The 15,546-nt window shown below is 36.2% G+C and overlaps 1 protein-coding gene across 7 annotated transcripts in view; it reads right to left on the bottom strand.

The window, feature by feature from the left end:
* The window catches only part of LOC106879504 (nicotinamide riboside kinase 1), a 62,627-nt gene that overhangs the window by 44,541 nt on the left and 2,540 nt on the right, over positions 1 to 15,546 (bottom strand). For 4 of the 7 annotated variants that reach the window (XR_008265310.1, XM_052972148.1, XM_052972151.1 and 1 more), the window contains exon 1: positions 14,706 to 15,540. The exons of 2 other annotated variants lie outside the window; for them this stretch is intronic. The gene's annotated coding sequence lies outside the window, so the exon portion shown is untranslated. Of the gene's footprint in view, positions 1 to 12,822; positions 14,638 to 14,705; positions 15,541 to 15,546 lie in introns of those variants that run through there. One more of the 7 variants, XM_052972150.1, reaches the window with a different exon arrangement.

Genomic DNA, 15,546 nt, shown 5'->3' with positions numbered 1-15,546 from the left:
ATATATATATATTTGTTCATATGATGATATCTCCACAATGTGTTGATGAAATAAACATGTAATCGCTACCAAAATTATTGGGAGATCTTTCCCTTATGACAAAGGTAAGAGATATTGCTCGCTGTGTAATCTAGAATTATATTTTATATTATTCTCTAAGGGTAAGTTGATAAATAAACTCACACATAATGCTTTCAGATGTACCCATTATCCAAAACACACATTTCTCTGGTTTAAATGAGTTATAAATTTCAGTATGATCGAGTATTATAGCATATTATAGTATAATATTAGGTCTTAAGGCAGGCCATATCAATGTATAATTTACCAATAATATAATATAGATTTCCATTGATTTAGAAGTTATTACCAGGAATCAATATTTGTAATATGTGATTGTTTATAATTAATTAATTAATAATATTATGAGGGGTTTTCTCCCTTTGACAGACCTTTATTTAAGGAGAAATTTGAATATCAACCAGACTTAGAGACGATATTTTTGGTGTTTACTTTTTACTCTTTACCTTTTACCCTGAAGATGTGTAAGGTAATTTATTTATTTAACTTGAATTTGACAGTTAAACATAACCTTATACAGAAATGTTGACATAGGAATAAACTTCAATAATAATGGATATTAACATCAAAACTCTCATTTAAATTTATATATATACATATATAAATAAAGAAATGGAATTAAACTCAGGTGTTATTCAAATCTTTATACTTCCGATATATGCTTCGAAGAAAACATTGATATTATTCCAGAAGGAATAAAATTATGTAAAACAATGCAATCATCTTGTCAGGGCAAAAAAGAGAAACAAAACACATCAATAAGTCATTTTAACCGAATATATACACTGTCCGAAATGTATAATACTAAATGTTCATCACAGCTGATCTTACCAATCGATTTATTCTCTTCCATATCGACTAACTCTGATGAGTGTAAAGTTACATAATTGGTTTGTTACCTAACACTCCATTGTGTTCTTTATGTGGATTCAATTGGTAAGATCAGCTGTGATGGATATTTAATACATTTTAGATAATATATCTACTTTACTCGCAGATATATGAGTGCATCTTGTCCCTGACTTATAGACTGTTAGACGACTCATGCACATGTGTTTGTGTGTGTATGTATACTTATATATGTGTGTGTGTATATACATATGTATATATGTGTATGTGTGTGTATATACATATGCATATGTGTGTATACATATGTGTGTGTGTGTATATATATATACATGTGTGTGTATATATATATATGTACATATGTGTGTGTATATATATGTACGTATGCATGCATTTTTATATAAACGCACGCGCATATAGCCGATATCCTGGTATCATATTGCAGACATGGACAAAATGCTTAACTCTGAATAACAGCCAAGTGGTATAATTCACAGCAGAATCTGAGAGATGTGTTGGCTAGGAGTGCCAAATCCAAAATTTCCTAAAGCATAACAAAGAAAAAAACCCCCAAAAACCAACAAAAAACAAAACAAGAAAATAAAACAGGACAGACTAGTTTCTTGTCCTGATGGGTGGGCAGATATAGCAATCAACTTCTAAGTGTTGGAAAATCAAGAGACAAGTGCAGGAACAAAGAGAAAATACTGACTCAATACTTCAATTTGTGTCACAGATTCGAGGGGAAAATGTGCGATGCAGGTTCAAATCCTGATTCAGCCATTTTTATTTGCTTCTTGTGTTTGCAGGCTCTGATTGTATTCAATGAACAAGAGAAGCATATTGATCTGAATGGTTGATTCTACAGACACAAAATGATTTGATTGGCTGTTACTCCAAACAACAGCAATGACAAATTATTTGGTCAGTACACTGTTTTTACTACTTTATACTTATGGTAGTGGGGCTCTGAAAGGGGGAGTAGCATCTCTGCCTTCTTGAGCTAGTTTTCCACCACATTTCTTAAAAATCGTGGTGGAGGCTTTGGTCTCAGGACCACTCATATCTAGAAACTGAGGTTGGGGGTAAGCAAGGCCATGCTCTCTGTAGAAAATCCAGCTATGAAAAAGCCACATGATAATAGCAAAGGAGAATGGGCACCAGCTAGCCCAAAGGTTGGGGTGGGCTGCACCTGCCTACCTGAAAAAGGAAGGTGCAAACCCTCATCTTGGGTTGCGCAAGCATGACTTGCCCTATGAAGGCTGACGGCCTGAGGAGAAGCTTGGGAAGTTGGAATGTGGGCAGTCTGCATGGAAAGGGGGTTGAGGTGTGTGAGGAATTGAGGAAGGGGAGGGTGGATGAGTGCTGTGTGCAGGAGGTTAGGTGGAGGGGCCAGGGTGCAAGATTTGTAGGGGTCAAGGCATAAAGGTACAAGTTGTGGTGGTTGGGAAACAGTAAGGGGACAAGAGGTGTGGGAGTTTTGGTGAAGGAAGAAATCTGTGAGAAGGTGGTGGAGGTCAGGAGAAAGAGTGACAGAGTGATGACAGTAGTGTTAGTATTTAAGGAAGAAATGGTGAGGGTGATTTGTGGGTATGGTCTGCAAAGTGGAAGAGGGACCACTGAGAAAGCAGTCTTTTGATGAAATGGCGAATGAATGAGACTTACAAAAGGTAGATGAAATGGTTTTGGGCATGGGGATTTTAATGGACATGTTGGGAGATGGATCCAGGGTTTTGAGGGTGTGCATGGGGGAAATGGAATTGAGGAGAGAAATGTGGAAGGAAGGATGCTGTTGGAGTTTTGTGATGAGAAAGAGTTGTGTGTGGTGAATATGTGGTTTAGGAAAACAGAGGAAAGGAAGGTGACTTTCAGTGCAAGAGAGAATGAGACAGAGATTGACTTCATGTTGGTTGGTAGGAAAAACAGAAAGTATCTGAGAGATGTGAAGACAATACCAGGGGAGTTGCAGCACAGGTTGGTGTTGCTGACTTGGATAAGAAGAAAGTTAAAGAATGTGTGAGAAAGGGAATGGCTGAGAGAAGAAAGGTGTGGAAACTGAAGGAAGAAGAAACAAGAGCAAGGTTTGAGGAGAGAGTTGAGAAATTGGTAAGCATTGATGTACTGGATCTGTGGAAGTCTTTTAAAGAAGAGGTATTAAAGGCATGTGATGAAGTGTGTGAAAGGACGAAGGGTAGGAGAGATCAAGGAAATACATGATGGCGGAACGAGGAGGTGAGGAATGCAATAGTGAGGAAGAAGGAGGTGCACAAAGCTTTATATAATAATAGAACTGAGCAAATGAAAGCCAGATATAAGAATCATGCAAAGAGAGTGGTTGCAAGATCTATGAGGAAGGAAGCTGAGGAGAGGTTGAGCGGGCTGGATGAGAACCCAGAATGTTTAGGTTTATTAAATCAATAAAAAATGATGGAAGAGATGTTGAGGGAGGAAGATACATGAGGGAGAGTGATGGAAGGTTGAATTTTAGTGAGAAGGACAGGGGAAGAGTTTAGAAGGAGCATATGAAGGGAATTATGAATGAGGAGAATGAATGGGATCAGAGAGTGGAAGTTGCTGTGGTGAAGGGCCAGTGGAGAGGGTTAGTCAGGAAGAAGTAGTGGAGGCAATGAAGGAAATGAAAACAGGAAAGGCAGCTGGTCCATCAGAAGTAAGTGTGGAAGTGATAACTGCAAGTGGAGAGATAGGGATTGTTGTGATGATGGAGCTCTGCCAGGGTGTGCTGAATGGAAGAGGAATGCCAGATGATTGGGCACTAAGTGTGGTGGTACTGATCTTCAAGAGGAAGTGGGGTGCGATGAGTTGTGGGGCGTATAGGAGAGTGAAGTTAATGGAGCATGCAATGAAGATAGTGGAAAGGGTGTTGGATAGGAGAATTTGGAAGGAGGTCCATGTGGATGAGATGCAATTTGGTTTTATGCCAGGAAGGGGGACAATAGATGCAGTGCTCATTGTAAGGAGATTACAGGAGGAATACTGAGATAAGGGGAAGGAGTTGTACATGTACTTCGTTGATCTGGAGAAGACATTTGATAGGGTTCCAAGGAAGAGGTAATTGAGTGGGTATTGAGGAAGAGAGGTGTGCTAGAGGTAATAGTGAGAACAGTGATAAGTATGTATGAGGGGGGTAAAGACAAGAGTGAGAGTTGGATCAGAGCTGTCAGAGGAGTTTGCAGTGAAAGTTGGTGTGCATCAGGGATCTGCGTTGTCACCATTGTTGTTTGCAATAGTGGTTGATGTGGTGACAGAAAGTGTAAGAGAGGGATTGCTAATGGAGATGAGCTTGTTCTGATGAGTGAAACGATGGAGGGATTGAGGGAGAAGTTTTGGAAAGGGAAGGAGGTGTTTGAAAGCAAGGGTTTGAGGTAAACCTAGGGAAGACAAAGGTAAAGGTGGAAAGGTGGATCCATGTGGTGTATGTGGGAGGAGGGTAATGGCAAATGCAGTGTTGTGTATGAGATGTGAGAAATGGATTCATGGTATATGTATGAAAATGAAGAAGGTGACCCCAAGACTGGCGAGAGAGTTTGTTTGTGGAAGATGTGAGAAAGGAGCTGGCAGGCTGGCAAAGTCAGTGGAAACACTATGTGATGAGGTGGAGATGGTGAGAGGGTTTTGTTATTTGGGAGATAGGGTGGAAGTAAGTGGTGGATGTGAAGCAGCTGTGACAGCAAGAGTGAGACTTGGCTGGGTGAAGTTCAGAGAATGTGGAGCATTATTATATGGAAAAGGTTCTCATTGAAGATGAAAGAAAAGGTCTATAGGAGTTGTGTGAGAGCTGCAATGCTGTATGGGAGTGAGACATGGTTTGAGGGAGAGAGATGGCAATTTTGAGAAGGTGAGAGAAATGGTGAGAGAAATGTGTGGTGTGAGGCTGTTTGATAAGAGGAGGACTGAGGACTTGGTGGGGATGCTGAGGTTGGAGGAATCAGTGGAATGGCTGGCAAGGGCGAATGAAGTGCAGTGGTATGGGCATGTGTTGAGGAGGGATGAGGAGTATGTTCTGAAGAGGGTGCTAGAATTTGAGGTAAATGGACAGCGAAAGCGAGGTAGACAAGAAAATGTGGAGGGGATGGGTGAGGAGGAGATTGGGATGGTTGGCTTGAGAAGGGAGGACTCCCAAAACCAGGCAAGATGGCGAGATGGTGTGAGAGTGGTTGCTATGGCATTGAGATAGATCCATCCATCCCCATCAACGGGGACAAAACCCAGATTCAAAACGACGGATGATGATGACTCTCTATAGCAATATTATACTCCTCATAGAATGAAGACAAGGATTATGGAAGCATTCACCAACTTAAACAATGAGACTGTCCAGAAGAGATGCAGGATATTCCAAAGTCATCTGGAGGCCGTGGTTGAAGCCAATGGCGATTTTATTGAATAAATTTACTATTTAGTATTTCAAGATATTTTTAGGTAATTTTGGTAAATATATCTGTTAAAATGAGAAGTCAATATTATTTTCATTTTTAAATAATTTAGGCAACAGTTTATTCACTGCACCCTGTATGTATATATATATATATATGAGGAGTGCACATTGTCAAACTGCCCCATCAATGACCCTAAATTGTGCCAGAGGACCTATGTTGTATATGAGATCATCTGTGGAAAATGTGGTACATCCTACATTGGAAGCATGACAAGAAAACTGCATGTACGCATTAAGGAACATATGCAGGCAGACGCTTCCATGAAGAAACATCTATGGAAATGCCAGACCTGGGAATTCACAGTGCACATCAAAGCATCAGTGGAATAGGGGCAACCTTAGAATCTTTGAGGCCATCCTCATACACAAAAAGATCAACAATAGAAGGGAGTTACAGGAAGCTAGCTGGTTTCTATAGCAACACTCCACATATGCTCACACACATTGGCAACATTCATCAATTTCTTGAAAATGGGGTCATAACCCCGAAATATTGAATACAAGGTAAGTCTACGTTAATTCACATATTTGTTTTCTTGTGATCTACCTTGCATTTACTTCGCATTGTTCTGACCTTACCCACGATCCTTTATACAATATATTCTACACAATGCTTCATAGTAATTATTCCATTATAATATATATATATGTGTATATATATATATATATATATATATATATATATATATTTGCAATAATTAAAACAATCCTGGTACATCCTCAAAATTTATTTCCTTGTACCAGTCTCCATATTCTTCCTTGTTATAATTATTACAAATAATCCAGTATTTAAAGGGAAATTTGGTAGGATAGTCAGTCGCCTGCTGACACTTGTTGACGCTGCATCGAAGAGGCCAGGGAACAGAAGAAAAAAGCAAGAAGAAATGCACTCAACACCAGAGCTGAAGACCCATCCGAAAGGGGGGGGGGAGACATGCCACATTGAAAACGGTAGAGGAGTAGGGGCTGAAATTGGATGTGTGGTTCCTCTTGATGATGTCTTTAGCCAGTGGATCCTATAAAGGAGCTGTTGGGGTAGCAAACCATGAAACGTGGTTGGAATTCCTCCACAGGCTCCATATAATATTATCATCCAGTGAAGCAATCACGAAATTACTCACTGGAGGAATTTACACGAGTAACAACTTCTAGTAGTCATAAATGTTAAATACTAATTGATGCAGTTAGCAGGGGTGGCTGTGTGTTAAGAAGTTTGCTTCCCAACCAGATGGTTACAGGTTCAGTCCCACTGTGTTACATCTTGAACCTGTAACCATGTGATTGCGACACAAGCTTCTACTTTTTTATTTTTCACTTCAACTTAATTTCTTCATTTAAATATTTGTTAATAAATTAAACTAGTTTCTTCATGTAATTATCTTTAAAAAAAAAAATCAACAATCCCACAAGATTACATTTCCCTAAACATACTAACAACAACCTAACTTGCATGACAGCATATCTCGTTGATAATAACCAAACCTCCAGGTGTTTCATTTCATGATAGCAACAAAACATAATTATCTTTCAATGTGCAACTTCTCTTTTCCAAATAAATCTAATCATTTCCCCAAAGCTGAGTCACTAAAAATGTTCTTTCCCTCATCACCTCCCCCCATCTGCTATACACTATTAAGAGTATCTTCTTTTTTCTTTTTCTTCTTCTTTGGCAAAAACAAACAGAATCTTGATAGCATTAGGAATCTGGGTAGCATGTGGCAAAACATTTCTTTTATAAATCTTTATAATTTTTTCTTTATTTTTCTTTTTATTGCATCAACATCAAACCAGACTTCCTTTCTAGATCATTCTAGATCACTCCTTTAAAATATTCACCATCAGATTTAAAAGTGTTGAAACTAAGAATGTGGAGTGTAAAAAGGTGAGAGTTTAAAGAAATGATGGTGCTGTGCACTAAAACAGACGAATGAACTTAGTCTACCATCATGGTAAAGGCAGTTCTAATGTACTTAATGTAATGACAAGAAAACATTAGTTCAATGCAGGTAGGTGGAGAAAACACCTTTAAAATCTTAATTAAAATTAAAACTCACTACACATCTGATGAGGGAAGAAAACTTTAGCAAACAGGTGTGAATATTACTTAAATCTAAGGCAGTGAGCTGGTAGAATTATTAGCAGGCTGGGTAAAATGCTCAATGACATTTTGTTTGTCTTTATGTTCTTAGTTAGGGTTAGGGTTCAACTTCCACCAAGGTCGACTTTGCCTTTCAGAGTCAATAAAATAAGTACCAGTTATGCATTGGAGTTGATGTAATCAACTTATCCCCACTCCTGAACTTGCTGGCCTTGTGCCAAAAATTGAAATCAATATTACTTAAATCTAAGGCAGTGAGCCGGCAGTATGTCACACAAGATGCTGAGCATTATTTCATCGATCTTTATGTTCTGAGTACAAATTCTACCAAGGTTGACTTTGCCATTCTGTCTTTTGGTGTCAATGAAATAAGTATCAGCTGAGCACTGGATGGTCAATGTACATGGCTAGAACTCCCCACCATTTCCGTCCTTAGTTGAAAGAATTATTATTGAGCTTCTGTAAAATTCTACCATTTAAAAACCAATGACAGCCCTAGCTGTCCATCTTTCAGCTGAGTTTAATTCAGATCTCCACCACTTTGTTCTCCCCGCAGATGTTCTGGTTGTAGATTAGCCACACCGATTTCACCAATCTAGAAATCTACCCTCTACCCCATTTTTTATGAGTATTGCCTCAAGTCCTGACTAGATTTATTTCCATGGTTTAACTTTCACTTTTGTTTTATTCATTCACATAAGCATGAACAAGTATTTGTAGCATATGCAAATTAAGCAAATAGAAAAAAAAATCAATGAAACTAATTATAAACAACGAGGAGTGTTAATATAAAGAACAACTGAGGAAACATTCTAATTAACAGAACAATCACCATTCCAAATTATACTCAAATCAGACTAGATAGATCTTTTACAATAAGGGAGGTCTTACAACACACATAAAAACTTGCATTCAGTATATAAATACATTCGTAAACTAATCAAGAACGATTCTACACAACAGATGTACAAGCTTTCGAAATATAAAAGAGCAACGTTAAGTACGTTAATGTAATAAACACACACACACACACACTACCACCCTCACCAACTATATGAACAGCAATAACATTTTAACATCTCCACAAAACATCATCTTCTAATCGCGTAACACCTGGTTTTGAAATAGCACAGTTAATAAGAGAGATGACAATATCCTCAGAACCGAACTCCCTTTATATCTTAAAGCATTCACACAAGCACACAGATGCATGTTCTTCAAGCTTCACCTTCTGATCTTCCATCTCGCTACTACAATCATTTGCCAAACGATTCTCCAGTTTTTTCTCAGACTAATTAACCTGAGAACAGCCTCGCACGTCAATGAAGAAAGTTAAAATAATCTTACAAACTTCAAAAGAATTACAATGGAAAGAGATCTATCAAGAAAGAGGGATCAACAGTCCAACAGCCAACGTAGACATTACTGTACATTCAACAATATTATTATAGACAGATCTGAAATAAATAAATAAAATAAGTATATTCTCGAAGGCGACATAAGAATGTAATTGTGGTTAGACAACGGAAATAGCCATAACAACCAGAGACTTCCTCAAATGATACACCAAAACCACAAATAACTGAAACAGAACTCAACAAAAAGAATAGGGGCAATAATAATAGCAACCTTAGAAAACAGGAAAAAAGAAGGCAAATATTTATATTCAGCATGAAGCACAAAACCAACAAAACGTTTAGCAATAACAATGGTCACATCACACCTCGTATATAACGACAATCTCAAGTAATATACATCTGCACTGCAACACCAAATACAGTCTTTTTCATAAAAATTAGGTAAAAAAAAAAAAGAAGAAAACCCCAAATACACTAAAAAGATAAGAACATAGAATGAAAAATACCTTCTACCTAGACACTTTCCTTCTACCAGACATCCAAAAGACAACAGGGGAATCTAAAAACGATAGAGCCAAATTTATACCTAAAACACACAGGTCGGAAGGAATCACTGCACTGGTAACATACTGGAAAATACCCAGAAATTGTAAGTGGGCATCATACAAACCCATCACCTACGTACAGTCTCATATATTATAAGGTTAATCCCTAACATAACTAACTCCAACTTCTCCAAATCACAAAAGATTCGGAGCACCAAATTATTCAAAGAACAACACAGAACTCATCCACGTAATATTCTAACGATTTATTATTGACAATAGCAAACTCCTCATACTGTGAAAACACTTGTTGTTGGCACTCCGTCGCTTACGACGTCGAGGGTTCCAATTGATCCAATCAACGGAACAGCCTGCTCGTGAAATTAACGTGCAAGTGGCTGAGCACTCCACAGACACGTGTGCCCTTAACGTAGTTCTCGGGGATATTCAGCGTGACACGGCTGACCCTTTGAATTACAGGCACAACAGAAACAGGAAGTAAGAGTGAGAGAAAGTTGTGGTGCAAGAGTACAGCAGGGTTCACCACCATCCCCTGCAGGAGCCTTGTGGAGCTTTAGGTGTTTCCGCTCAATAAACACTCACAACGTCCGGTCTGGGAATCGAAACCGCGATCCTATGACCGCGAGTCCGCTGCCCTAACCACTAGGCCATTGCGCCTCCACTGTGAAAACACCAGACACCACCTTAACAGAAAACACTGGTTAGCGAACTACCCGTTGGACTTCCAAGACTATATAATCTTTTCTACTATAGGCACAGGTCTGCAATCTTTGGAGTGGGGTTAGTCGATTACATCGACCCCAGTGCTCAAGTTCTATGTATTTTGTCGACCCCGAAAGGAAGAACGGTAAAGTCGACTTTGGAGGTGTTTGAACTCAGAACGTAAAGTCGAAAGAAATACCACCTAAACATTTTGTCCGACATGGTAACAATTCTGCCAGCACGTCGTTTTCCCAGACCTATATAATAATGTACAAAAAGCAATACTTTCTGAACTTGTTTCCTTCGAATGGCGTACTCCAATGGTTTACCCTATCACTCTTTGAGAACCCATCCAAAGTAGTCTTGATCTCTTCGACTTTTGTATTCTGCTAGTACTCAAGGATAATAGAAAGAACTCACGCAATGACCGTTTATGACGATGAATCATTAACTTACATTTACAAAGAATATGGCTCTAATAAAAAATACCATGTCTTGAATTGGGACATCGAAAACTTATTAAAAGTTAAATATTAATTAGATGCGTTTCGACAAAAAAAGTCTAAAATAATTGAGACTTAATAACAGAAACAGATGTGAATATTCTTGGTACGATTTTATAATCTCCATTGTATATAAAAATACATTTGTCTAAGATAAAAACCACCCAAGATACAAAGATAAAGATAAATCCATCCAAAGACCGCACTTCGTTTCTCTTTAGTTAGTAAGGGCAGATAACTGCCGAACTGTTACACCTGTACAGTGAAAATCCAGTACATAGGTAATTAACTAACGTGATTACACACATACGTCTCTCTCTCTCTCTATATATATACACACATACGAGTGTATATATATATATATACACGTGTATATATATTACACACACACGTCCATATATATATACAAATACGTATGTATATACGCACATACGTATGAGTATATATATATATATACACATACGTGTGCATATACATATATACATACACATACGTGTGTATATACATATACGCGTGTATATATATACATATACATGTGTATATATATATATATATACATATACATGTATGTATATATATACACATACGTGTGTACATATATAAACACGTCTGTATGTATATATATATATAAACGTGTAGATATGCATATACACACATACGTGTGTATATATATATACACACATGCGCGTGTGTGTATATATATATACATATACACACATACGAGTGTATATATATATATATCGATATGCAATTAGAACAGTTCGTTTATAATATAAAGAGTTATAGGGTATCCTTGATTATCGAGGTCTCCATTCAAAGGACTTTTAATAGTCCTATTTTTTTTATTGTCATATTTCGTTGGGTTTTTTTTTTAGTTCCCTAACGAGCTGGGGTTTTCGCTCATTAAAAAAAATGGTCGCTTATTATTTATTTTGATTTTGTTATTTCTTTTTCAGTTAATTGATTTTTAAGGTGAATAATTCAATGTTTTGTGGCGGCAGTTTATCAAAGATAAAAAGTCGACCCACAGTGAAATTCGAACACAGTGAAGCAGTATAGTATCGAGCTAATTAGGAAATCCATTAACGAAGCTAAAATTGTTAATTGAAAGATAAGGACAAAAGAATCACCTAAATACAAGAATTAGCTCTTCGGGAACTCAACGACGAATGCATATATACATATACAATACAAAAATATAGACAAATGCATGCATAGGGACCAATTTGAACTTAAAAGCGAGACTATCTCTTTATATTTACATGCCTACAAAATTTAGTCCAGTTAACGTGTTGTAAACTCTAAAATATATTGCCTAGAAAGGCAATAAAATTACCAACGCATTTTTATGGCTAAGTTTCGTTCGCTTGAAATTAAGCAGCCAAAATATAAGCTTGATAAATCTCTATATTATTTCTGTTATCGAAATGTGACGTAGGAAAATGTAAACGACGAAATAAAATACCAGGTCTTATTGATGAGAAACATAAACTGTGTGGGATTAATTATTTAAGTCTACGGTTAGTTAACACGTAACACACTTTTTATTTAAAGAATGCAGTTGTATCGTATGTCGGGAAAGAAGAGAAAAGAAAAACCAGTTTGTGATGTGGAAAATTTAATAATTAGCAATACCAACAGGTAGAAAGGACGTAGAAGAGATATAGTGTTTAATAATTTTATCGTTGATACAAACATACAAGAGAAGATATACTATATTGAACAGAATTGATAATCTCTGGTTTAATTTTCATATCTTTCGGAAAATAATTAAAAAATTATTACTATCTTATTTGAGATGTTTAAGAAACATGTCTTTACGTTGGATTCTCGTTTTATTGACGTCTGACTACGCCCGAGCAGTGGTTGCTGACTTTATATTAAAAAAAAACAAGGTTAAGAAGATTTAATAAATCCGTAGAGAGACAAGTATGAGTGTACTTGCTATTTCTTCTTAGGCTAAAGTGTATGTGTGTGGGTCACTGTTATTTTTAAATACTGGAATTCATCTGGGTTCTCCCTCAAGCTGTACATGTTTATTCGATTTTACTAATTGATTTTTGTTGTTGTCAATGCAGACAATCAATGGTTTTTAAAGTATGAGATTTAAGTACCAAGATGTGGAAACGAAAAGTGCGATGTTATATATAAATAATATTGATTGTTACTGAGGATTGTTGAGATAACGGAATATTCTGAAGTTTGTACTCACACGAGTCGATAAAATATCTGCCTATATATATAGGCAGATTATATATATACTGGACCGATTTAAATTAGTTATGCTTCTGTTCTATAAAGAAGAATGCACCTTGTATCTAATCAAAGTAAATCAATTGAGAAGCCTTTAAATGGTCGTAGTGGCTACTAAAAACAGGAGCCACAATTTGCTTAAATGACACCGAACAACAGTCTTATATATTTATATAATAACATCAAATCCTCTTAAAGGGATGTTATCATCCAAGTTTTCCGGTTATATCCAGTGCTTCAGTGAAAAACTAAAGATATTAGTTTCATATGGATATATATAGGATGTAAATGTTAGACAAAAATGCATGAAAGACGAGATAGATTGGTCATGGTGGAAACACTTGTAGTCACTTTGCTGTTGATCAAGGTCAGCCTTTGGCTAAACACTAACAAATCAATATTGTTTGTTATAACTAAGGTTTACTGATGTTCTAAGGAAGATCTAGTTTCATTTGGTGGCTGTTTTAATTAAACCAAACACATAAGCCATAGTTTACAGTTATATATAAATATATCGGAATTAACGACTTAGAGAGAAGGCAAGCAATAAACACTTGTAAGAGGGTGGGGAAGATCCAGAATCGATAGCGCATCGAACAAAATGCAATGCGGTATTTCTTCCGGCTCCTCTTTTCGTTCTGCGTTCAAATCCCGCCGTGCTCAATTTTGCCCTTCCTTCTTCCGGACTTGATAAAATGAAGTACCTGCAAAATACTGAAGGCGATGGTATTCACTTATCCTGTCCCCTCCAAATTCCTGCCCTTGTGCTTAAATCAGAAGCTATTATCATTATATGCTAAGGGGCACTTATTTCGGTTTTTAAAGTTTTGAGTCCAAATTCCACTGCAATCAACTTTACCTTTCATCCTTACGAGGCCGATATGATGAAGTACTATCGAAATTCCTTGTTAATATGCTATGCACTGCCTTATTTTCTGACATTTTACCTTTTGAGTTCCAATCCCGCCCGGGCTAACTCTGCTTTTCATTACTTGTCAGGTACTGAGATCAATGGTTTCGGCCAGCCTCATTCCCTCAAAATTACTATATTCTAATCCTAAATTAGAAACTACTTTTACGCTAACCCTGGATTAAAACACACACACACAGAGGTTAAGTTACTCATCTGATTAATAACATTTTTCATAACGTAATTAATAATTTAATGTTGCGACTATTAGACTATATGAGCTAGGAAACATTTTTTATTAATTATCTCTAGATCTGCTTAGCTGTTTCACGTTTGTTTAGGTTTCAACACAGAAACTTAAGTACTACAATTATTATTAAACAAAATTATTATGAAATTTCGTTTGGCGAGGATTAAAAAATAACAAAAAGGGTATGGTTTATGTGAGGCAATTGTTAATATTGCAGTAAATAATCGCTGGATCAGTATTATGTTGTTTTAGTAAGAAATTTGATAAGAAGACGTAAAAATATTGCAGTAAATTTTAAATCAAATAATATATTCCCTCTGACTACAAGTAGTTTGGTACGCAAATTATTTAATGCATTGAATCTATAAATCACAAATAATTGTGTACGATTTAATGCATGCATACACACACACACACATATGTATATATATATATATATACTACATACAGCATAGCATGCTTCACTGATTTTCATGTGTATGTATATTTACGTACGCATGTGTGTATACCACGTTTCATTAATTTTCTTACATATACACGTATATATATAAGCATGTATTATATATATATATATATATATATAAAAACATGTACGCATGCACATATATTCATATGAAAGATATATAACAAGACCAACGAAATACCCGCCCTTACGGCAACTACATTACACTACATGACTTACCTTTAATGAAGCGAAGTATTTGCCACGTACATAAGTGTTGATTCAAAGTAAATTATATATACATACAAACATATTATTATAGCTCCGTCTGTTGTATAATAAATAGCCGCCAGTTATTAGGCTCCACGGACTTATTGCTGATGTTGTTTATGATGGAACAGAGAGAGAGAGAGAGAGAGAGAGAGAGATAAACGAGGGAAGGGAAATTAACTGTGAATAAATGGCTTTAATTATTTTCAAGTGAAAAACTTTTGATGTATAAATAAAATATATATATATATATAATAGGTGAGAGGAATGAAACATCAGAAATTTAAGATATCGGACTTCATTGATGGCAATTAATACAAATATTTCGTCCAATATTCACAGAAAACACAAACAGTGGAAGGGAAAATGTCGAGATCTTTTAATGTAAAAATGCCTTGTCAATGTTTTGGTTTTCGAGAATTTTGAGTGTAGTAAAGTTAGATTTTATTTCTATGAATGGTTTATGTAATTATGTTTCTTCTGTATAAATCAGATGTGGGTTTTATTTTGGTTTTCTTTCTTTCTGATCTTGTCTCTTATATTACAGAAATGATTTAAAATGATTGGGATGAGAGAAAGAACTCGCAGTTTAAGATTCTTGTGAAGTTGTTTTGACATTCCTTGATGGTAGATAGAAGGATGATTGTTTTTTAGGTTCAGGGAAATGTTTATGAACGTGAAGATGATAGAGAAGATGTGTTTCTGGTAACAAACCTCACAAACAAACAAACATGAGACAAACAAGAAGACTTAGAATTATGAAAGTAGAATCTGCCCACTATATATATATATATATATATATATATATATA

The sequence above is a fragment of the Octopus bimaculoides genome, chromosome 12 (genome assembly GCF_001194135.2).
Source record: "Octopus bimaculoides isolate UCB-OBI-ISO-001 chromosome 12, ASM119413v2, whole genome shotgun sequence".
NCBI classification, from domain to species: Eukaryota; Metazoa; Mollusca; class Cephalopoda; order Octopoda; family Octopodidae; genus Octopus; species Octopus bimaculoides.
This window is presented reverse-complemented; position numbering and strand designations above follow the sequence as displayed.